Consider the following 24,620-nt stretch of genomic DNA (forward strand, 5'->3'; position numbering starts at 1 on the left):
TTTTTGAGGAACCTCTGTAGTGTTTTCCACGGTGGCTGCACCAGTTTTGATTCCCACCAACAGTGCACAAGGGTTTCTTTTTCTCCACATCCTCACCAATACTTGTTGCTTCTTGTGTTTTTCATTTTCGTCATTCTGACAGATGTGAGGTGATATTTCATTGTGGTTCTGATTTGCATTTCCCCTATGATGAGTGATATTGAGCATCTTTTCATGTGTCTGTTGGCCATCTGCGTGTCTTCTTTGGAGAAATGTCTGTTCATGTCTTCTACCCATTTTTAAATGGATTGTTTTGGTTTTTCTGGTGTTGAATTGTGTAAATTCTTTATATATTTTGGATACCAATCCTTTATCATATATGTCATTTGCAAATACCCTCTTCCATTCAGTAGGTTGCCTTTTAATTTTGTTGACAGTTTCCTTTGTCAGAAGGTTGTGCAGAAGGTTTCCATTTTGATGTAGTACCAATAGTTTAGTTTTGCTTTTGTTTCCCATGACTCAGGGGACATATCTAGAAAGATGTCATTATGGCTGATGTCAGAGAAATTACTGCCTGTGCTCTCTTGCAGGATTTTTAAGGTTTAAGGTCTCCCATTTATTTTTTTTTTAATTTAAATTTTAGTTAGTTAATATACAGTGCAATATTGGTTTTAGGAGAATTCAGTGATTCATCACTTAAATATAACACCCAGTACTCACCACAAATGCCCTCCTCAATACCCATCTCCCATCTAGTACATCTGCTACCCACCTTCCCATATCAACCCTCAGTTTTTTCTTCATTGTTAAGAGTCTCTTGTGATTTGTTTCCTTCTCTTTTCTTCCTCCCACCTTTCTCATGTGTTCATCTGTTTTGTTTCTTAAATTCCACATATGAGTGAAATCATATGATATTTGTCTTTCTTTGACTTATTTCACTTAGCACAATACATTCTAGTTCCATTCACGTTGTTGCAAATGGCAAGATTTCATTGTTTTTGATGGCTGACTAATATTCCATTATATCTCTATTGATGTAGATATCGATATAGATATATACCACATCTTCTTTATCCATTCATCAGTCGATGGACTCTCTCCATACTTTGGCTATTGGGCTCTCTCCATACTTTGGCTATTGTTGATAATGCTGTTATAAACATCAGGGTGCATTTACCCCTCTGAATCTGTATTTTTATATACTTTGGGTAAATACCTAATGGTGCAATTGCTGGATTGCAGGGTAGTTCTATTTTTAGTTTTTTGAGGGAACTCCATACTGTTCTCCAGAGTGGCTGCACCAGTTTGCATTCCCACCAACAGTGAAAGAGGTAAACTTATTTTTTTTTTAAGTTTATTTATTTATTTTGAGAGAGACAGAGAGAGAAAGAGAGAGCAGGGGAGAAGCAGAGAGAGGGGGAGAATCCCAAGCAGACTCCACATGGTCAGCACAGAGCCTGAGGCAGAGGACAAACTCATGAAACTGTGAGATCATGACCTGAGCTGAAATCAAGAGCCTGACACTTAGCTGACTGAGCTACCCAGGTGCCCTGATGTAAACTTATTTTTAAAATAATCTAATACCGCGGTGTCTGGGTGACTCAGTCAGTTGAGTGACTGACTTCGGCTCAGGTCATAATCTCACGGTTTGAGTCCCACATTGGGCTCACTTGCTGCTTGCTGTCAGCAGAGCCCACTTCAGATCCTCTGTCCCCCTCTCTAAGCCTCTCCCCCACTCACTCTCTCTCTCTCAAAAATAAACATTTAGGAGGTTCCGGAAGATGGCGGCGTAGGAGGACGCAGGGCTCACAGCACGTCCTGCCGATCACTTAGATTCCACCTACACCTGCCTAAAGAATCCAGAAAACCGCCAGAGGATTAGCAGAAGGGAGTCTCCGGAGTCAAGCGCAGACCAGAGGCCCACGGAAGAGGGTAGGAAGGGCGGCGAGGCGGTGCGCGCTCCACAGACTGGCGGGAGGGAGCCGGGGCGGAGGGGCGGCTCGCCGGCCAAGCAGAGCCCCCGAGTCTGGCTGGCAAAAGCGGAGGGGCCGGACAGACTGTGTTCCGACAGCAAGCGCGACTTAGCGTCTGGGAGGTCATAAGTTAACAGCTCTGCTCGGAAAGCGGGAAGGCTGGAGGACAAAGGGAGGGAGAGCTGCTGAGCCCCCGGACGGCAGAGCTCAGCTTGGCGGGGAACAAAGGCGCCAGCGCCATCTCCCCCGCCCATGCCCCAGCCAAAATCCCAAAGGGAACCAGTTCCTGCCAGGGAACTTGCTCGCTCTGCGCAAACACCCAACTCTGTGCTTCTGCGGAGCCAAACCTCTGGCAGCGGATCTGACTCCCTCCCGCTGCCACAGGGCTCCTCATGAAGTGGATCACCTAAGGAGAAGCGAGCTAAGCCTGCCCCTCCAGCCCCCGTGCACCTTGCCTACCCACCCCAGCTAATACGCCAGATCCCCAGCAACACAAGCCTGGCAGTGTGCAAGTAGCCCAGACGGGACACGCTACCCCACAGTGAATCCCGCCCCTAGGAGAGGGGAAGAGAAGGCACACACCAGTCTGACTGTGGCCCCAGCGGTGGGCTGGGGGCAGACATCAGGTCAGACTGCGGCCCCGCCCACCAACTCCAGTTATACACCACAGCACAGGGGAAGTGCCCTGCAGGTCCTCACCACTCCAGGGACTATCCAAAATGACCAAACGGAAGAATTCCCCTCAGAAGAATCTCCAGGAAATAACAACAGCTAATGAACTGATCAAAAAGGATTTAAATAATATAACAGAAAGTGAATTTAGAATAATAGTCATAAAATTAATCGCTGGGCTTGAAAACAGTATACAGGACAGCAGAGAATCTCTTGCCACAAAGATCGAGGGAATAAGGAACAGTCACGAGGAGCTGAAAAACGCTTTAAACGAAATGCAAAACAAAATGGAAACCACGATGGCTCGGCTTGAAGAGGCAGAGGAGAGAATAGGTGAACTAGAAGATAAAGTTATGGAGAAAGAGGAAGCTGAAAGAAAGAGAGATAAAAAAATCCAGGAGTATGAGGGGAAAATTAGAGAACTAAGTGATACACTAAAAAAAAATAATATACGCATAATTGGTATCCCAGAGGAGGAAGAGAGAGGGAAAGGTGCTGAAGGGGTACTTGAAGAAATTATAGCTGAGAACTTCCCTGAACTGGGGAAGGAAAAAGGCATTGAAATCCAAGAGGCACAGAGAACTCCCTTCAGACGTAACTTGAATCGATCTTCTGCACGACATATCATAGTGAAACTGGCAAAATACAAGGATAAAGAGAAAATTCTGAAAGCAGCAAGGGATAAACGTGCCCTCACATATAAAGGGAGACCTATAAGACTCGTGACTGATCTCTCCTTTGAAACTTGGCAGGCCAGAAAGGCTTGGCACGATATCTTCAGTGTGCTAAACAGAAAAAATATGCAGCTGAGAATCCTTTATCCAGCAAGTCTGTCATTTAGAATAGAAGGAGAGATAAAGGTCTTCCCAAACAAACAAAAACTGAAGGAATTTGTCACCACGAAACCAGCCCTACAAGAGATCCTAAGGGGGATCCTGTGAGACAAAGTACCAGAGACATCACTACAAGCATAAAGCATACAGACATCACAATGACTCTAAACCCATATCTTTCTATAATAACACTGAATGTAAATGGATTAAATGCGCCAACTAAAAGACATAGGGTATCAGAATGGATAAAAAAACAAGACCCATCTATTTGTTGTCTACAAGAGACTCATTTTAGATCTGAGGACACCTTTAGATTGAGAGTGAGGGGATGGAGAACTATTTATCATGCTCCTGGAAGCCAAAAGAAAGCTGGAGTAGCCATACTTATATCAGAGAAACTACACTTTAAATTAAAGACTGTAACAAGAGATGAAGAAGGGCATTATATAATAATCACAGGGTCTATCCACCAGGAAGAGCTAACTATTATAAATGTCTATGTGCCAAATACCCGAGCCCCCAGATATATAAAACAATTACTCATAAACATAAGCAACCTTATTGATAAGAATGTGGTCATTGCAGGGGACTTTAACACCCCACTTACAGAAATGGATAGATCATCTAGACACACAGTCAATAAAGAAACAAGGGCCCTGAAGGATATATTGAATCAGATGGACTTGACAGATATATTTAGAACTCTGCATCCCAAAGCAACAGAATATACTTTCTTCTCGAGTGCACATGGAACATTCTCCAAGATAGATCATATACTGGGTCACAAAACAGCCCTTCATAAGTTTACAAGAATTGAAATTATACCATGCATACTTTCAGACCACAATGCTATGAAGCTTGAAATCAACCACAGGAAAAAGTCTGGAAAACCTCCAAAAGCATGGAGGTTAAAGAACACCCTACTAACGAATGAGTGGGTCAACCAGGCAATTAGAGAAGAAATTAAAATATATATGGAAACAAACGAAAATGAAAATACAACAATCCAAATGCTTTGGGATGCAGCGAAGGCAGTCCTGAGAGGAAAATACATTGCAATCCAGGCCTATCTCAAGAAACCAGAAAAATCCCAAATACAAAATCTAACAGCACACCTAAAGGAAATAGAAGCAGAACAGCAAAGGCAGCCTAAACCCAGCAGAAGAAGAGAAATCATAAAGATCAGAGCAGAAATAAACAATATAGAATCTAAAAAAACTGTAGAGCAGATCAACGAAACCAAGAGTTGGTTTTTTGAAAAAATAAACAAAATTGACAAACCTCTAGCCAGGCTTCTCAAAAAGAAAAGGGAGATGACCCAAATAGATAAAATCATGAATGAAAATGGAATGATTACAACCAATCCCTCAGAGATACAAACAATTATCAGGGAATACTATGAAAAATTATATGCCAGCAAATTGGACAACCTGGAAGAAATGGACAAATTTCTAAACACCCACACTCTTCCAAAACTCAATCAGGAGGAAATAGAAAGCTTGAACAGACCCATAACCAGCGAAGAAATTGAATCGGTTATCAAAAATCTCCCAACAAATAAGAGTCCAGGACCAGATGGCTTCCCAGGGGAGTTCTACCAGACATTTAAAGCAGAGATAATACCTATCCTTCTCAAGCTATTCCAAGAAATAGAAAGGGAAGGAAAACTTCCAGACTCATTCTATGAAGCCAGTATTCCTTTGATTCCTAAACCAGACAGAGACCCAGTAAAAAAAGAGAACTACAGGCCAATATCCCTGATGAATATGGATGCAAAAATTCTTAATAAGATACTAGCAAATCGAATTCAACAGCATATAAAAAGAATTATTCACCATGATCAAGTGGGATTCATTCCTGGGATGCAGGGCTGGTTCAACATTTGCAAATCGATCAACGTGATACATCACATTAACAAAAAAAAAGAGAAGAACCATATGATCCTGGCAATCGATGCAGAAAAGGCCTTTGACAAAATCCAGCACCCTTTCTTAATAAAAACCCTTGAGAAAGTCGGGATAGAAGGAACACACTTAAAGATCATAAAGGCCATTTATGAAAAGCCCACAGCTAACATCATCCTCAACGGGGAAAAACTGAGAGCTTTTTCCCTGAGATCAGGAACACGACAGGGATGCCCACTGTCACCGCTGCTGTTTAATATAGTGCTGGAAGTTCTAGCATCAGCAATCAGACAACAAAAGGAAATCAAAGGCATCAAAATCGGCAAAGATGAAGTCAAGCTTTCGCTTTTTGCAGATGACATGATATTATACATGGAAAATCCGATAGACTCCACCAAAAGTCTGCTAGAACTGATACATGAATTCAGCAAAGTTGCAGGATACAAAATCAATGTGCAGAAATCAGTTGCATTCTTATACACTAACAGTGAAGCAACAGAAAGACAAATGAAGAAACTGATCCCATTCACAATTGCACCAAGAAGCATAAAATACCTAGGAATAAATCTAACCAAAGATGTAAAAGATCTGTATGCTGCAAACTATAGAAAGCTTATGCAGGTAATTGAAGAAGATATAAAGAAATGGAAAGACATTCCCTGCTCATGGATTGGAAGAATAAATATTGTCAAAATGTCAATACTACCCAAAGCTATCTACACATTCAATGCAATCCCTATCAAAATTGCACCAGCATTCTTCTCGAAACTAGAACAAGCAATCCTAAAATTCATATGGAACCACAAAAGGCCCCGAATAGCCAAAGTAATTTTGAAGAAGAAGACCAAAGCAGGAGGCATCACAATCCCAGACTTTAGCCTCTACTACAAAGCTGTCATCATCAAGACAGCATGGTATTGGCATAAAAACAGACACATAGACCAATGGAATAGAATAGAAACCCCAGAACTAGACCCACAAACGTATGGCCAACTCATCTTTGACAAAGCAGGAAAGAACATCCAATGGAAAAAAGACAGTCTCTTTAACAAATGGTGCTGGGAGACCTGGACAGCAACATGCAGAAGGTGGAAACTAGACCACTTTCTCACACCATTCACAAAAATAAACTCAAAATGGATAAAGGACCTGAATGTGAGACAGGAAACCATCAAAACCTTAGAGGAGAAAGCAGGAAAAGACCTCTCTGACCTCAGCCGTAGCAATCTCTTACTCGGCACATCCCCAAAGGCAAGGGAATTAAAAGCAAAAGTGAATTACTGGGACCTTATGAAGATAAAAAGCTTCTGCACAGCAAAGGAAACAACCAACAAAACTAAAAGGCAACCAACGGAATGGGAAAAGATATTTGCAAATGACACATCGGACAAAGGGCTAGTATCCAAAATCTATAAAGAGCTCATCAAACTCCACACCCGAAAAACAAATAACCCAGTGAAGAAATGGGCAGAAAACATGAATAGACACTTCTCTAAAGAAGACATCCGGATGGCCAACAGGCACATGAAAAGATGTTCAACGTCGCTCCTTATCAGGGAAATACAAATCAAAACCACACTCAGATACCACCTCACGCCAGTCAGAGTGGCCAAAATGAAGAAATCAGGAGACTATAGATGCTGGAGAGGATGTGGAGAAACAGGAACCCTCTTGCACTGTTGGTGGGAATGCAAATTGGTGCAGCCGCTCTGGAAAGCAGTGTGGAGGTTCCTCAGAAAATTAAAAATAGACCTACCCTATGACCCAGCAATAGCACTGCTAGGAATTTATCCAAGGGATACAGGAGTACTGATGCATAGGGGCACCTGTACCCCAATGTTTATAGCGGCACTCTCAACAATAGCCAAATTATGGAAAGAGCCTAAATGTCCATCAACTGATGAATGGATAAAGAAATTGTGGTTTATATACACAATGGAATATTACGTGGCAATGAGAAAAAATGAAATATGGCCTTTTGTAGCAACATGGATGGAACTGGAGAGTGTGATGCTAAGTGAAATAAGCCATACAGAGAAAGACAGATACCATATGGTTTCACTCTTATGTGGATCCTGAGAAACATAACAGAAACCCATGGGGGAGGGGAAGGGAAAAAAAAAAAAAAAAAAAAAAGAGGTTAGAGTGGGAGAGAGCCAAAGCATAAGAGACTGTTAAAAACTGAGAACAAACTGAGGGTTGATGGGGGGTGGGAGGGAGGGCAGGGTGGGTGATGGGTATTGAGGAGGGCACCTTTTGGGATGAGCACTGGGTGTTGTATGGAAACCAATTTGACAGTAAATTTCATATATTAAAAAAAAAAAAAAAAAACTGAAAAAAAAAAAAGACTAAACAACAAAGTAATAAATAATTTCATTTTTCTATTTAATACATTTTATAATTCAATGGGCATAGTAGTAAATACAGTTGTAAAATCACAAAAAATAAAAAATAAAAATAAAAAAAATAAATAAAAAAAAAAACAAAGGCATCCATTACACAGATCTCTTTGCTCTTCTCGCCTATCTACTTATCTAGGTGAAACAAAAGCTATAGAATAAATTTCCTGGCTTCAAGATTTTGAACTTTATGATTTTGAACTGGGATGACTTTATATATATAATTTTGAGAAAACTGATATATTTATGATATTGAGTTTTTCCATTCAAGAAATATAATGTTTTTCTACTTATTTAAGTTTACCTTATGCATAAGTAGTACTGTGAGAATAATTTTCCATTATTCTTCTAAATTTGTTATCACTAGTGTAAAAGGTAGCCTAATATTAATTTCCATTTCATCTTGCATCTGGTTCCCTTACTCCACTTCTCTGATTGGTTCTAGCATATTTTCAGTCGCTCTTCAAGATTTTCTAAGTAAACAGTTTATCAATCTCCTACAATGGTAACTAATAAATGTTTATCTTCATGTCAAGCATTTATACATCTATATCATCATCATCATCATCATCACCATCGTCATCATCACCATCTCCTTTCTTATGGTTAGAACACCAGAATTATGTTGCATCCATGTGTTGCTGTAAGGCATTCTGACCTCGTTCTGGCCCATAAGTGCTTATAGTGTTTACCGCGCCAGTTGAGGAAATACTTTGCAAACACACGGGGAGTAATTTATTACAGCTGAGTTTATTTACTACAGTCTGTATCCTTACCTCATCACCCATTCCATCCTCTACTCCACTCGACTCAAACCACTCCTGCAAGGTACCAAGGACAAATCCAGTGGACATTTTTCAGTCTTTTCTGCTAATGGAATTTACTGCATTATTTGACATCATTGAACCTTTCTGTGGTTTATAAATACTCTCCTACCTGGGCTTTCCCAATACTCCTTTCTCCCATTTCTCCATTCTCCTAAAGGTTCTTCCTCTATTCATCCCACAGAGGACAGTCCTCCTTTCTCCTCACAAGAGATGTTCTCTCTCAGAGTTTTCTTATCCACTGACAGTCTTCTAGAACTGATCCTATGAAGTGATCGTTTACAACTCTGAATGTGTTCAAGAGCATTCCAGGTAAATAAAGTATGCAGCTCATGGTCCCTTTCATCACAGGCATCTCTAGGCCAGGCTTGTTGGTTCTTGTCCACAGCTTTTGTGTTGAGTGCTTTAGAAAGCCCAAGACTGGAGCTTGAAATGGTCTGTTTCATATGGATCCAACCAATTGGTTTCAGTCCAAGTTTCCAGATCTCACGCTTTTCTAATCAGTGCCCAAACTTTAACATGAGGAACTGGGCAAGGTTGTAACTTTAACTGTCATTGTAATTCAGGAATCCACACATTTAAATTTTGCGTTTAATTTCCAGCAGCATCAGCCCTGTAACTACAAGAAGTAGGAATTTCTTTTAGGACTGACAGGGAAACTCTTTGATTCTTGGAATATAACTTGAGCTGGAATTTAACAATCTTCAGCTTGTCATTTTCTCTTTGTGAGCACTCAACTGAACTCAAAAGAATCTGTTCCATATCACAGTCCTTTCAGTTGTCATCATTGCCATAATAATCAAGTGCAACAGCCACCTGGGCTCCCAAAGCACAATCAAATTGATTAATTATGATGTTATCACATGCTGTTTTACTAGGATCCCATGTCCCATTGGCAAGGAACTCAGCACTGTTCTCAAGCCCAAAGGCATGCCCTGACCAACATTTTCTCTTTGAGAGTCTATCTCCTGGGACCACTACTAGTACCAATTGTTTATTGGTCTGGATCCAACCGACAGAGAGAAGCAACATGGTAATTTGAACAGGGAAAGATTAATGTACGGAGTCACCAACAACAATGGGATCAGCATGGTGATGGATTGGCTAGCAAGAAGGAACAATAAAGAATATAGAAATGACAGATACGAGGAGTAGTTAAGGTGGAGCATACCAGTTAGCTGCCTCTACCAACAGAGCTGTGATCCAGACTTCTTTGAGAGGGCAAAGGCATCGTTCACCAAGTGGCAGAGATTCTGTTGTGGTACCACACTAGAAGAACTTGCAGGAAATAATTCCCACTAGAGTGAAGAGAAAAACAGTTCATGGGGAAGGGTGTCATCAGAGACACTCTGCTACAAAACTGCTTGAGGAAGGGTGTCAACAGAAGCTACTTACTGCTGGCTGCTGTTGGCCACCACATACTGCAAGAGCTGGGCCTTGGAGAAAACTGCCTGCACCATTGGAGCCTGATGTTGGAGAAAGTCATGCGAGTTGTACAAGTCAGTCCAGCAAGCGGACTAGAACCAGGAAGCAAAATGCTTTCCCCCTGCAATATATGTCTGCACACTCTATTGACAAAGACTCTGTGTGTCAGTGGGCAAAGAAATTCTCTTTGAAGAACCTAGATTCATTTTCACAGAGCAGTTAAAATGGTGCATTTGGAGCTGAGAGGCAATAAATTAAAATTGCTAACCGGTACCAGAATATATAACACAGAAAGGATTAACAACACAAAGATTTTCCTCCGGTGTGTTTCGTGTTTTAAAACTTTGTTTAGAGGATTTTTTCACCTTGAAAAAGTTAAGTTTATAGACTATCAGAATTATGTGTTTTTTTTCTTTATGATTTATGGAAAGCTTTAATGTTTGAAAAGGGTTTATCATACGTAAAGATTACAAAATTATTCTCCAAACTCCTTTCTCTGCATTTTAAGCTTAATTATAGTGATATTTGTTACATTACGCATATTAGATTTAATCCCAGCAAGCTACTTAAGCTTTAGGAGTTTCATTTTCCTCATCTGCAATAGTGGAATGATAATACTTCCCTAATAGGGTTGTTATGAGGATTAGATATATTTTATCTAAAACACTTTTTAGAGTACCTGGCACATATTAGGGGCCCTAGTATATACTATTGATCATTGTTTTATAGCAATAGTTAACATCATTATTATTATCACTGACTTTATAATGTATGTATATAATTTTGCATGTACTATTTTTCACTCAAAATTACATGTTATTTTAAAAATGCTTCCTAGGGGCACCTGGGTGGCTCAGTCAGTTACGCGTTTGACTTTGGCTCAGGTCATGATCTCGCAGTTCCTAACTTCTAGCCCCTCATCAGGCTCTGTGCTGACAGCTCAGAGCCTGGAGCCTGCTTTGGATTCTGTGTCTCCCTCTCTCTCTGCCCGTTCCCCGCTCATACTCTGTCTCTTTCAAAAATAAACATTAAAAAAATTTTTTTAAATAAAAAATAAAAATGCTTCCTAAATGTAATTATGTTTCATTTAGTTTTTAAAATTAATTTTTTAAAAATATTTTGAACTTCCTAGATTATCTGATATATCTACACTAATTTTGATAAAAAGATAGCTAAGGCAATATTATTTATTACAAAGATAATTGTTTTTTTTTTCAATATATGAAATTTATTGTCAAAATGGTTTCCATACAACACCCAGTGCTCATCCCAAAAGGTGCCCTCCTCAATACCCATCACCCACCCTCCCCTCCCTCCCACCCCCCATCAGCCCTCAGTTTGTTCTCAGTTTTTAAGAGTCTCTTATGCTTTGGCTCTCTCCCAGTCTAACCTCTTTTTTTTTTTTCCTTCCCCTCTCCCATGGGTTTCTGTTAAGTTTCTCAGGATCCACATAAGAGTGAAAACATATAGTATCTGTTTTTCTCTGTATGGCTTATTTCACTTAGCATCACACTCTCCAGTTCCATCCACGTGGCTACAAAGGGCCAGATTTCATTCTTTCTCATTGCCACGTAGTACTCCATTGTGTATACAAACCACAATTTCTTTATCCATTCATCAGTTGATGGACATTTAGACTCTTTCCATAATTTGGCTATTGTTGAGAGTGCTGCTATCAACATTGGGGTACAAGTGCCCCTAGGCATCAGTACTTCTGTATCCCTTGGGCAAATTCCTAGCAGTGCTACTGCTGGGTCATAGGGTAGGTCTATTTTTAATTTTCTGAGGAACCTCCACACTGTTTTCCAGAGTGGCTGCACCAATTTGCATTCCCACCAACAGTGCAAGAGGGTTCCCGTTTCTCCACATCCTCTCCAGCATCTATAGTCTCCTGATTTGTTCATTTTGGCCACTCTGACTGGCATGAGGTGATATCTGAGTGTGGTTTTGATTTGTATTTCCCTGATGAGGAGCGACGTTGAGCATCTTTTCATGTGCCTGTTGGCCATCCGGATGTCTTCTTTAGAGAAGTGTCTATTCATGTTTTCTGTCCATTTCTTCACTGGGTTATTTGTTTTTCGGGTGTGGAGTTTGGTGAGCTCTTTATAGGTTTTGGATACTAGCCCTTTGTCCAATTACAAAGATAATTTTGTAGTGATTTTTCATATCATCTTCCCGTTTTTAAGAGGAATCTCAAAACTAGAAGATAATATGTTACCCCAGAATCCAATTTGATTCCTGTTCTACCCTGTACACTCATAATGATTAAATAACATAATTATATAGTAACAATTTGAACATAAGCAATTCTCTGACACAATTTTGATATTTTGCTTTGAAATACATCATTAGCCACAGCATAAAATTGTGTATTAGATTACTTAGTGTGTTGTCTTTTGGATATGTCAGCTTGGCTAGGGTAATGTCCACAGTTATTTAAACACTAATCTGGGTATCTTTATAAAGGTATTTTGTAGATGTGATTTAAGATGTGATTTTGTAGATGTGACTTTAAATAAAATAGATTATCAAAGACAATTGGGATGGGCCTGACACAGTCAGCTCAAGACCTTAAAAGCATAGCTGAGGCTTCCTTAAAAAAGAACAGATCCTGCCTGTGCACAGCAGCTTCAGCTCATGGTCCAGAGTTCTGGTCTGCCCTTCTTGATGGCCAGCCCTATTGATTTTAAACTTGTCTAGGTAGCCCCTACAATTGTGTAAGCCAATTCCTTGCAATAACTCTCTTAACATTAACTCCTAATTGTTCCCTCTCTCTAATCGGACCTTGACTGACACACCCAGAAAAAGACAGAGTGTTTTAATTCTTTAAAAATATCTACCTTCTCAAAAGAAAAGTCAACTGTGATCTGCTAAATAGAGAACTGGCACTTACAGTGGTAGGAAAGTAAACAATCTGTGCCTAGTGAAAGAGTATTTAGGGGCACCTGGGTGGTTCAGTTGGTTAAGTGTCCGATTTCAGCTCAGGTCATGATCTCACAGTCTGTGAGTTCGAGCCCCATGTCGGGCTCTGTGCTGACAGCTCAGAGCCTGGAGCCTGCTTCAGATTCTGTGTCTCCTTCTCTCTCTGCCCCTCCCCTGCTCATGCTCTGTCTCTCCCTGTCTCAAAAATAAATAAAAACATTTTAAAAAATTAAAAAAATAAAAAAGATTATTTAGATATGTAAAAACAATAAAACACTTTTAAAACACACTATGCACATATCCAAACTCATCAAACTATATACACTAAAATATGTGCAGTTTGTTGTGCGTCAGTTATACTTCGATAAAGTGGTTAAAAAACAACTTAATTTTGTCTTCAAAGAGTAATATAAATGTCACAGCTCTGTTAACAGCTCTCCCTGTGTGCATCCGTGGGTATGTGTGAGTTGTCACCAAAGGGCAAATATAATTTTGTAGTTTTTTTTAATGTTTATTTATTTATTTTGAGAGAGAGAGAGAGAGAACACACAGGGTAGGAGCAGAGAGAGAGAAAGAGAGAGAATCCCAAGCACAGTCCATGCTGTCAGCACGGACACCAATGCAGGGCTTGATCCCATGAATTGCAAGATCAAGAGTCAGATAGTTAACTGAGTGAGCCACCCAGACACTTTTTTTTTCAATATATGAAATTTATTGTCAAATTGGTTTCCATACAACACCCAGTGCTCATCCCAAAAGGTGCCCTCCTCTATACCCATCACCCACCCTGCCCTCCCTCCCACCCCCCATCACAGACACTCTTAATTTTGTTTTTTAAAAGCATATTTGGGGGCTCCTGGGTGGCTCAGTCAGTTAAGTGTCCATCTTTGGCTCAGGTCATGATCTTCTGGTTCATGATTTCAAGCCCCACATCAGGCTCTGTGCTGACAGCTCAGAGCCTGGAGCCTGCTTCAGATTCTGTGTCTCCCTCTCTCTCTCTGTCCCTCCCGCACTCGTAATCTCTCTCCATGTCTCTCAAAAATGACTGAACGTTAAAAAAAAAAAAGCATATTTGGACTTCCAATTCTGGAAAAGTTAAAATGGATGGATTTCACTCTGTTATTCCTATTAAATACAGCTAAAACCCCTATATATAAAACAAATATACAAAGACCTTCCAAAATTTTGGGGAGAATGAGGTAAATTTTCTAGGGTCCCGAGGACTTGAATAAAAATATGGCAGTGAGTTCCTTGGGTTTTAGGTTTTCTTTTTGCCTTCTATGTATCCCAAATTAGATGCTAGTGAAGTTCACAGCCCAGAAATGCCAACAAGCACACAGAAAATGTTAAACAGTGTGTGATTACAGTTACATAACATTCTTGAAATGACAAAGTTATACAGATGAAGCATTGATTAATGGTTGTCAGGGGTTGGGGCAATATATGGGAATGGGACTATGAAGGGGTAGCACAAAGGAATTTGTTTGGGATGATGGAGCTGTTTATCTTGATTTTTAAGATGATTACATGAATCTATATATTTGGAAAAATGCATAGGGCCATACATACACAAACACACACACACCACAAAGCAATGCATATAAAAACTGGTGAAACATAAATAAATCTATAGTGTCATTAATTGCATTGCACCAATGTTAACTTCTTGGTTTTGATACTGTATTTTAATTATGTAATATATTACCACTGTGAACAGCTGGATGAAGGGTACACAGACCTTTGTATTATTTTTGCAACTTCCTGTGTGTCAATAACTATTTCAAAATAAAGATTTTTAAAAATAAAAACATATTGCTTGTGGAGTGCCTGGGTGGCTCAATCAGTTGAACATCTGACTCTTGATTTCTGCTCAGGTCATGATCCCAGGGTTGTGGGATTGAGCCCCACATTGGGTTCTGTGCTGAGCATGGAGCCAGCTTAAGATTCTCTCTCTCCTCTTCCTTCTGCCTCTCTCCCTTGCTTGTGCTCTGTATCTCTCTCTCTCTCTCTCTCTCTCCCAAAATGAAATTAAAAATTTTAAAAAAACATACTGTTTGTTCACATATTCAGGTCATAGCAATTCCCACTTGAACATCATTATATGTTCAAAAGAAAAGTCAAATATGATACATGTTTATAGTGTTAGGAAACAAGGTGTCATAATATCTTGACACCTAAATAATTTTGGATGCAATTAGCAAACCAGTTTGTTAGATTCTAATACAATAATTTCTTTAGGTGTAAATATAGAATAAAAATAACTTGTAATTATTGTGAATGATAAATCATTCAAGATCTCAGTCACTTTGACCATATAGTGTGCCAGTAACTTGTTTAATTTGTGTGTACATTACTATGAGTATTGGAGGGGTAGGGGGGGTGGTCTGTAGAGAAAGAAGGAAGAAAGAATTTTATTTTGGCTTTAATAATGTTCATAATTCATTGCTATTACAAGGCAGAGAAAATACCATTCAACCTAAGTGACTATGGATGAATGAATAAAGAAAACATTGGTATATATTATATATAAACAGTGGGATATTATACAGCCATAAAAAGAAGGAAATCCTGCCACTTGTAACAACATGGCTAAACCTGGAGGACATCACACTAAGTGAAATAAGCCAGTCACAGAAAGATAAAAGTTGTTTGATTTCACTTATATGTAGAATCTAAAAAAATCAAACACAGAGAAGTAAAGAGTAGAATGTGGTTGCCAGGGACTACAGGAAAGGGGAAATGGTGGGGGGGGAAGGGGGTATGATGACTATAGTTAATAATACTGTGTGATATACTTGAAATTTTCTAAGAGGGTAAATCTTAAGTGTTCTTACCACACACACACATGCACAAGAAAATGATAATTATGTGAGTTGCAGGATATATTAACTAACTTAATTGTGGTGGCTGCTTTACAATACATATGTATTTTATTTATTTATTTATTTATCTATCTATCTATTTCTTTCTTTATTTATTTAGTAAAAAGCGTGAATCACATATACATTTTTTTAAATCTATATTTTATTTAGAAAGAGGTGGTTTTTATTATTTTATTTTTTTAAGTAAACTCTACCCCCAAGATAGTGCTCAAACTCACAACCCTGAGATCAAGAGTTGCATGCTGTACTGACTGAGCCAGCCAGTCAGGTTACATATGTATTCTAAATCATGACATTGTACACCTTAAATATATACAGTTTTTAACTGCCAATTATACCTCAATAAATCTAGAACAAAAGAAAGTACAATTTGTTGTTGGGGAGGAAGAATTCCTATACCCTTCAGGATCCTTCTAGCTACACTAAGAATCAAATTGGCATGATACAGATTAACAGGAGAAAATCAAATGTAATAGCATATGTACAGGAAACCCACACAGACATGGAAATTTCAAAAACAGTCAGGCAACATAATGCTGATATGAGCTAAAGAGAAGGGTAGGGGTCTGAGGATACAAAGGGTAGATAGACCATTAGCAAGAAGTTGAGGGGAGATGTTTGAAAAACAAAAGTTGCCCCTTTATGTGGATAAGTTTCTTAGGTAAAGAGGAATCTCTATTACTAGCTCTCTTCTTAATATAAGCAGACAGTTGAAAGGGAGATAAAGAGTTTTTTCTGAATCTTAGTGGTTTGGATTGCTTTTAACTGAAAATAATGTTCATGCCAAAGTAGCCCATCTTGGGACAGCCTACTGTTTGCCTCTACAAACCTCAGATCCTGGAAACCTGGTCAGGCTACCAAATACAATGGATTGATAAAAGAATCAAGATTAAAATCTGACAGATTGGAATAATGGACTGAAACTAACAAGGCAAAAAACAGAAAAACGAAAACAAAATAAAATAACAACAACAACAACAACAACAACAACAACAACAAAAAACCCTACAGAAAACCAGAAAAAATCCTGGGAAGATAATCTTTGCCTTCTGTGTTCCAGTCTTGGTGACTAGCCTGCCAGGGTTTGAATCCTAGTGCCACCAATAACTGACAATGACACTTAACCTCTCTGTGCATCAGTTTCCTCATTTACTAAGTGTGAATGATGATGATGAGGGTGATGTTTGATGACGATGTCTGCATTGGAGGATGATTGTGAAGATTAAGCCAAATAACAATGGAAAAACACTTATAACTAACTCTGGCACACAGTAACTCTCAATAAACATTCTGTGTTTTTGTTTTCACTGCATGAAACATTTTTACTTAAAAGTATAGCCTTTAAAGTCACATACAGATAAAATTGAAAGAAATGAAGAAACTGTTACCAAACTCAGACTTGTCTGTGCATCATCCAATACACAGTAAGTGAAGGTCTGAGACACTTGATTTGAAGCAAAGAAAGGTTATTATCAGAAGGGCAGCCCAATGAGAACACAGGGGATCATTTCCAAAGCTGTCTTACCCTGTTGACCCTAGGAACAGCTTCTATATATTTGGGGAAGGAGATGAATACATGAGAGGAGGTTGAAGGGTTTCTTGAAACCTTGAGGTGGGGAGTTTGAAACAATCTGAAGGTATGCATTCTTGTGGACAACAAGACACTTGTTGGGAACCTGGTACAATCAGGTATATCAGATAAATTCAAGATAAGTGTTACCATCTGGCCCCCATTAGGTTTCTACTGTGGGTAAAGAGGGTGTAGGAGTGAAAAAGGCAAAGTTAATGATTGATCATGTATGAGGTTAAGAGGTTCATAAAACATAATTGAGTAGAGAACAAAACAGAACATGGAACTAAGTTGATAATACAACTAATACAACTATTGTGCTGCTTATGCTTTCAAAACAGATGCAGCATCCAAGCATCTGGACTGAAAACCATGAGGGACACTACCATTTCCATTTGAGCCAATCACCTGGTGCAACATGGGAAGTATAAAAATTACAAGGGCTTTGGAGTAGGAGTGACCCAGAATCAAGTCCTGGATCTGATATTTATCAGATATGTGACTTTAAAAAAAAGTCATAAACCTCTCTAAGTCAAGCCTTGTTTCTTCATTTGTAATAGGGGGCAATAGCCATGACTGCATCTTAGAGCTGTTACGTGGATTCAGAGACATTGTACAGACCTGGAGCAGAGCAATGGCTCAACAATACCGACTTTTATTACCATTATGTGACTGCTGTAAACTCTGTTCTTTATTTCCAGAATACAGACTAAGACTTGAAAGTCACAATATTCTGGGAAACTTTTCAAATTTTCTAATCTAGAGAAAAAATATTTCCTTTAGTACTAGTCTGTGAGCTATGCTAACCAATATTTCTGGAATAGAAAATCCTTTCTTCCTTCATTAACTTTCTTGGTTCCATTCCTGGGTCTATTCCTAATGTTACCTCCTGTATTCAGTTTCAGTTCTTGACAGCTTTGGCCTGAACAATGGCAAATTCCTTCTAAATCTTTTTCCCAACTACTATTAGTGAATCTAACTTTGGAGGACAAGCTGGGGGTTGAGTGTGAGAATCAAAATTTTCAAAGGAGCAGGTTGACTGTTAGCAGATTATATCCATAAAACCACCTCCATTCCTCTTACATCTGTCAAATTCTTTCCCTATAGCATCTTTCAGCAACTCAGTTTGTATATTGCATGTTGTTGGCAGGATGTGATAAAAGTCTCTTCTTACTGTTGAACCAAAGATTTTCTTCAAATGCTTTTGGGTATGTCTTTGTAGGCTAATAGCACATTTATTGACCACTCACTATTTGTCAGGCTTACAGTGTCACATTATAGCCTGATGAGAATAATTCTTCTGCACATTTTAGTCATGAGGAAACTGTAACTTGGAGACATAACACTACTAAAAGGGAAGAAGCTAAGATTTAGTGCCAGGTCTTTCAGCCCAGATCAGTAACTATTTCCTGTGTGTAAGGGAGGAAAAAATAACTTCCCCTCTATCCTTCTAGGTTTTTGGATGAGAATCCCCTGTAATAAAGTACAGATTGACAGGAGAAAACAAACAGAAGTTTAATAACATGTACACCTCCTATACACATGGGAGAGACCCAGAAAAACAGAGTAACTCCTCAAATTACCAAAGTTAGCACCTTAAAAACTATTTCCAGCTAAAGACAAAGTAAGATGTTGGGGGAAAGTGGGGTTCAGGGCTGGGGGGAAGACCAGTTATATAGGAAGTTACCAGGAAAGCACAATAAACCAAGGTGTGGCTGATTTGCAGATATGAGTCAAGGCTTTCTCCATTGATAAAGAGTTTCTAAAGATTTAGTCATCTTTTTCTTCCTCTTACACAAGGGAGACACCCTTACAAATGGAGATTTCTCATATAAATGTCAATGTATCCTTCAAAAGGGCAACTTTTCAGTTTTCAGACCTACTCCTGTGTCAGTTGTTTCTTAAAAATAATCAGATCATGATAATCGTTATGTCAAAGAGGCATATTTTGGAGTGACATATTCTGTTCCTCTTCAATCTAGTGGAGCTTGCACTGTATTAGGTTTCATAGAGATCACAACACATGTATAAGATACAGCCATTGTCCTTTTCCTCCTGATGTTTTTAAATAAATTGGTGCATGACTAAATAACTTGAAATACCCAGCATACTTAGTTGCTATTGTGTGCAGCATTTTCTCATAACAACGGAAGGAGTACAGGGAAGAAAGAGTTCAGTTTATCAGGGATGACCTACCAAAAAGTTTGGAGTTTGGACAGGATGTGGAAGGTGGCAAAAATAACTTGGGCAAGTTTTTAAGCAGTCTTAAAGTGGAATAGGTAGAAGCAACTTGGCAATGGGCTTGGTGATAATAAATATTAGAGTCTGAGAAATGGGAAATAAATGTAATTAGGAATTATTGAACCATTTCATTGCCATACTTGATTGGTAAGCACTAGGGAGTCATTTCAAATTCTTGAGCAAAAGAATAAAAGGTTTATGGTATGTTTTCAGGATTAAAATGCTGGAGAAATAGAACAGAGGGGAACAGGATAGCACGGACACTGGTGGAAGCTGTTATAATAAACTATGTTGGTGCTGAGGAGGAAGAAATCTTCTCTGCTCTTCAAGATCTCTCTAACTGGGCTAATAATCAAGTTGACATGAGACAGATTGACAGGAGAAAATAAAATTTAGTTTCATATGTATGGGGAATCCACAGACATAAAAATTCCAGAGATAGTGAGGCAATCTGAGGCTTGTAGCATATCCTGAGCTAAAGAAAGGGGTAGAGGTCTGGGGAACAAAGGGGAAGAAGATCATTAGCAGGAAGGTGAGAGGAGGTACTTGGAAAACAAAGGTTTCCCTGTTATACAGGTAAGTTTCTTAGGTAAAGAGGAATCTCTGTTAATAGCTCTTCTTGGGACAGGCTACACTTTCCAATGTAAATTTAGGCAGTTGAAGGGAAGAGGTAAAATTTTTTTCCTGAATCTGCTGGGTTTTGATTGCTTTGAAGTCAAAATTATCTTCATGGCAAAGTGGCCCATCTTGGGGTAGCCTGACCTTGACTCCCATACTGTTTACCATAGTGAAGGTAAGGCAATAATACAACCTAGAGTCAGGATGGGGTGACCTGTGTGACTTCCTTTCTCACTAATCTCAGTAGTATTGCCATAGTTTAACAAACTGGACATTCATTTTATTTTTAGCATATACTTATACTCACTAGGATTTTGAAGAATTGATCCATCATCTTTCGCATTAAAAACTGCAGCAATAAATTTCCTTCCAAGCAACGATTTCCTTCAAAGTTACTTTTTAAAGTACAGAAACAAACAAACAAATAAAAGTACAGAAACTGGAAATATTTCTGTGCCTCTGTAACTTCAGATGAATCAAAATTGCTATAATTATTTATTTTGGGAAACAGAATCAAAGTTCTTAGACTAGACTAGTTCTCTACTTAACAACCTTCAACAGTACCATTCTGCTTTTTAAAATTAAAATCTGGTTTTCTAGTTCCTTAAATCCTACCTATCCCCAGCCCCTTTATATGATAACTGACTTATATTCAAATCATGATTCCACTAACATTATAACTTTGCTTTTTCACCTCTAAGTCACAAGATGTAAGGTTGGTAAATATAGCATCATACATAACACAGAAAAGAGCTTGTTTACTTTCTTCCTTTCTCTTATAATCCAAGACTGTGGGTTTCTACTTTGACTTAAAATTTCTTCCATTTATACTTGGTGGGGTCTTACTCTTGTTCTTTGAGGTTTCCCTGTAGCATCTGTCATTTTCTTCTGGCATGTACTGATGACTAATTACACTTCTGTTCTGCCATTTTTTCTTCCTGTAATCTGGCTGTGATGTGATCCTCCTGTCCCACCCATGATGAAGCCACCATCCATCTGGTCAGTTCATATCACCCCCAGGCATGGCTGGACAAGCCAGGAACACATAGGCCTATGCTCAAGACACAGGAATCCTTGCTTATCATTCAAAGGAACATGTAAGAATGCAACCCCACTAGCTTACAAGTAGTTAATCAGTAGTGCCCTAAAGATATAATCACCAAATGTACCTAATGAAATATCTAACATAAAGAGTAAAGATAGGGCCATCTGGGTGGCTCAGTCAGTTAAGCACTCAACTCTTGATTTCAGCTTTGGTCATGATCTCACAGTTCATGAGTCTGAGCCCCAAGTCAGGCTCTGCACTGACAGAGTGAAGCCTGCTTGGTATTCTGTCTCTTTCTCTCTCTCCCTCCTTATCTTTCTGCACCTCCCCCACTCATGCACACACACACACAGTCTCTTTCTCTCTCTCAAAAATAAATAAATAAACTACAATAAAAAAGAATAAAGGTATTTTTCAGATTCCAAGTCTCTTGAGATGGAATAGACCTCTGGGAGACAAGAAAAGTGACACCAGAAATTAAGTAACATCTGCTAACATGACCTCATGGGCCTCCAATCAATGGTGCCCAACTTCTTAGGAGATCCATGCTCCAAATTTTGCCCTTAAAATCCCTCACTTGCAAGCCATTGGGGAGTTTAAGACTTTTGAACATTAGCTCCCTGTTCTCCAGGGTGGCACCACAAGTATAAATCAGAAAGATCTGATATCTTTCTTCACTGCAAACGTTCAGTGTCTGTTTTTTATTGATTACTGCACATCAGGAAGACAAACTTGTTTGGTTTGGTTACAAAGATCAGGGCTTTGATATTCCCTTCCATTTTGTTTGCCATGTAGATTCAACCCTTGCCATTAATATTACCCTAAGGGAGGGCAGATATAATTTATCTCCAGTTTGGCTTGACCTTTATACTGGCCACGGAGCAGAGCTGCTTATACTGTTGGGGCTTTCAGGAGTTTAAGTGAAGTGAGCTTTACTTTTCACTCCCCCTTTCTTGTTCCTTCATTGGATTCCTACAAGGATTAGAATGTTGGGACTGGGATAGTATATGTGATGCACATTGAGTTCTATTCAAATCTCCACTCTTTCTGACTCTGAACTATTGCTTAGTGCTTTAAAAGTTTATAGACCATACCAGAATAAGCATGTTAACTGCTATTTTTCAGATTATTTTTCTACTTGAAGAATTGGTATAATAACTTATTTGTTATTCTTCATAGTTACTCTTATGAAGAGATACATGGATTGCCATCTCTTACACATGTACCTTCAGTCCATCAGATTTCCATTATTGGTGTTTTACATTGGAAAGGTAATAGAATATGCCACCCCCAAATATCTTTCTTTGGCATAAGGATTATTTTGAGCTGACTATTTTGAGAAACAGCAGACATAGGAGAAGTTCTGAAAACCAAGGAAAAGTTACCTTTGGTAAGGGATATTTACATTTACAAAAGAAATCTCAGATTATAAGGGTGTATTCTTCTCTGTACTAGGAAAAGAAGACTCTAAATCACAAGAGAATTTTATCAATGGAGAAGGCACCAACTTGGATCTGATAACAAATCTTACCCTGGTTTTCCTGCTTTTCTTGCTAATCCTCCATAACTGGACCCCAAACCCCACTTCACTCAGCATCTTCTTTTGTTTTTGGCTGGAAATATTGAAGGTGATGCTTTGAGCCCTTTGGGGGAGTTATTCAATTTTCCTTGGTCTTCCCTATGTATACAGGAGGTATACATATTATTAAACTTCTGCTTGTTTTTCTCCTGTTTAGCTCTTATTTTTTTATTTTTTTCAATGTTTATTTATTTTTGAGAGACAGAGAGAGATAGCATGAGCAGGAGAGGACATTGAGAGAGAGAGAGAGGGAGACCCAGAATATGACGCAGGCTCCAGGCTCTGAGCTGTCAGCACAGAGCCCAATGCGGGCCTGGAACTCATGAGCCATGAGATCATGACCTGAGCCAAAGTCGGACGCTCAACCGACTGAGTCACCCAGGCACCCCATAAGCTATCTTTTATTACAAGGGGGTATCAACCAAGAACAAAAGGGTAGAAGGAAAATTATTCTTCCTCCTGTCCCTACAGTTTTATGCTTATTAAGGGTGTAAACAGCAATAAAAACTCGTTTATTTCCCTCAAGTTAAATATAAAGGTAGAATATGATAAACTAAAGGAAATACTTTGTTCTATTTATAAGTTTTTATTCAATATAAAACCAAATGCATTTTTCCATTCTTTTTTCAATTAATTTTATTAAAAATATTGAACTATCTTAATATCTTTAATTTTACTTAAAAACAGTATTTAATTTTGTTTCACCTTTACCTATAACCTGAACATTTTGAGTATTTCAATCAAATAGAAACTAGGGGACTAAGGCAGGCTGCCCCAAGATGGGCCACTTTGGCCTAAAGATTATTCTGATCTGAAGGCAATGAAGACTCTACCAGCACAGGACAAATTTTGATCCTCCATTAACCACATAGAAGAATCTAAACTGGGGGTCTTATGTCATAAGAGCAAAAATGAACCATTGGGACTTCATCAAGATAAAAAGCTTCTGCACAGCAAAGGAAACAATCAATAAAACTAAAAGGCAGCCTACGGAATGAGAGAAGGTATTTGCAAATGACATATCAGATAAAGGGTTAGTACCCAAAATCTCCAAAGGACTTATCAAATTCAACACCCAAAAGACCAAATAATCCAGGTAAGAAATGGGCAGATGACATGAATAGACACTTTTGCAAAGATGACATCCAGATGGCTAACAGATACATGAAAAAAATGCTCAACATCACTCATAATCAGGGAAATACAAATCAAAACCACGATGAGATACCACCTCACACATCTCAGAATGGCTAAAATTAACAATAAATGAAACAGCAGGTGTTGGTGAAGATGCAGAGAAAGGGGAATCCTCTTGCACTGTTGGTGGGAATGCAAACTGGTACAGCCACTCTGGAGAACAGTATGGAGGTTCCTCAAAAAGTTAAGAATAGAACTACCCTATGATCCAGCAATGGTCCTACCAGGTATTTACCCAAAGAGTACAAAAGTACAGATTCAAAGGGTACATGCACCCTGATGTGTATAGCAGCATTATCAACAATAGCCAAACTATGGAGAGAGCCCAAATGTCCATCGACTGATGAAAGGATAAAGAAAATGTAGTATACATATACAATGGAATATTACTCAGCCATAAAAAAAACAATGTGTATGGAGCTAGAGTGCATTATGCTAAGAGAAATAAAAGAAAGACAAATTCCATGTTGTTTCACTCATATGTGGAATTTAGGAAACAAAACAGATGAACATATGGGTGGAGGAAAAAAGAGAGAGGGAGACAAACCATTAAGAGA

This window comes from Panthera onca, chromosome X, assembly GCF_046562875.1.
Source record: "Panthera onca isolate mPanOnc1 chromosome X, mPanOnc1 haplotype 2, whole genome shotgun sequence".
In the NCBI taxonomy this organism is placed as follows: domain Eukaryota; kingdom Metazoa; phylum Chordata; class Mammalia; order Carnivora; family Felidae; genus Panthera; species Panthera onca.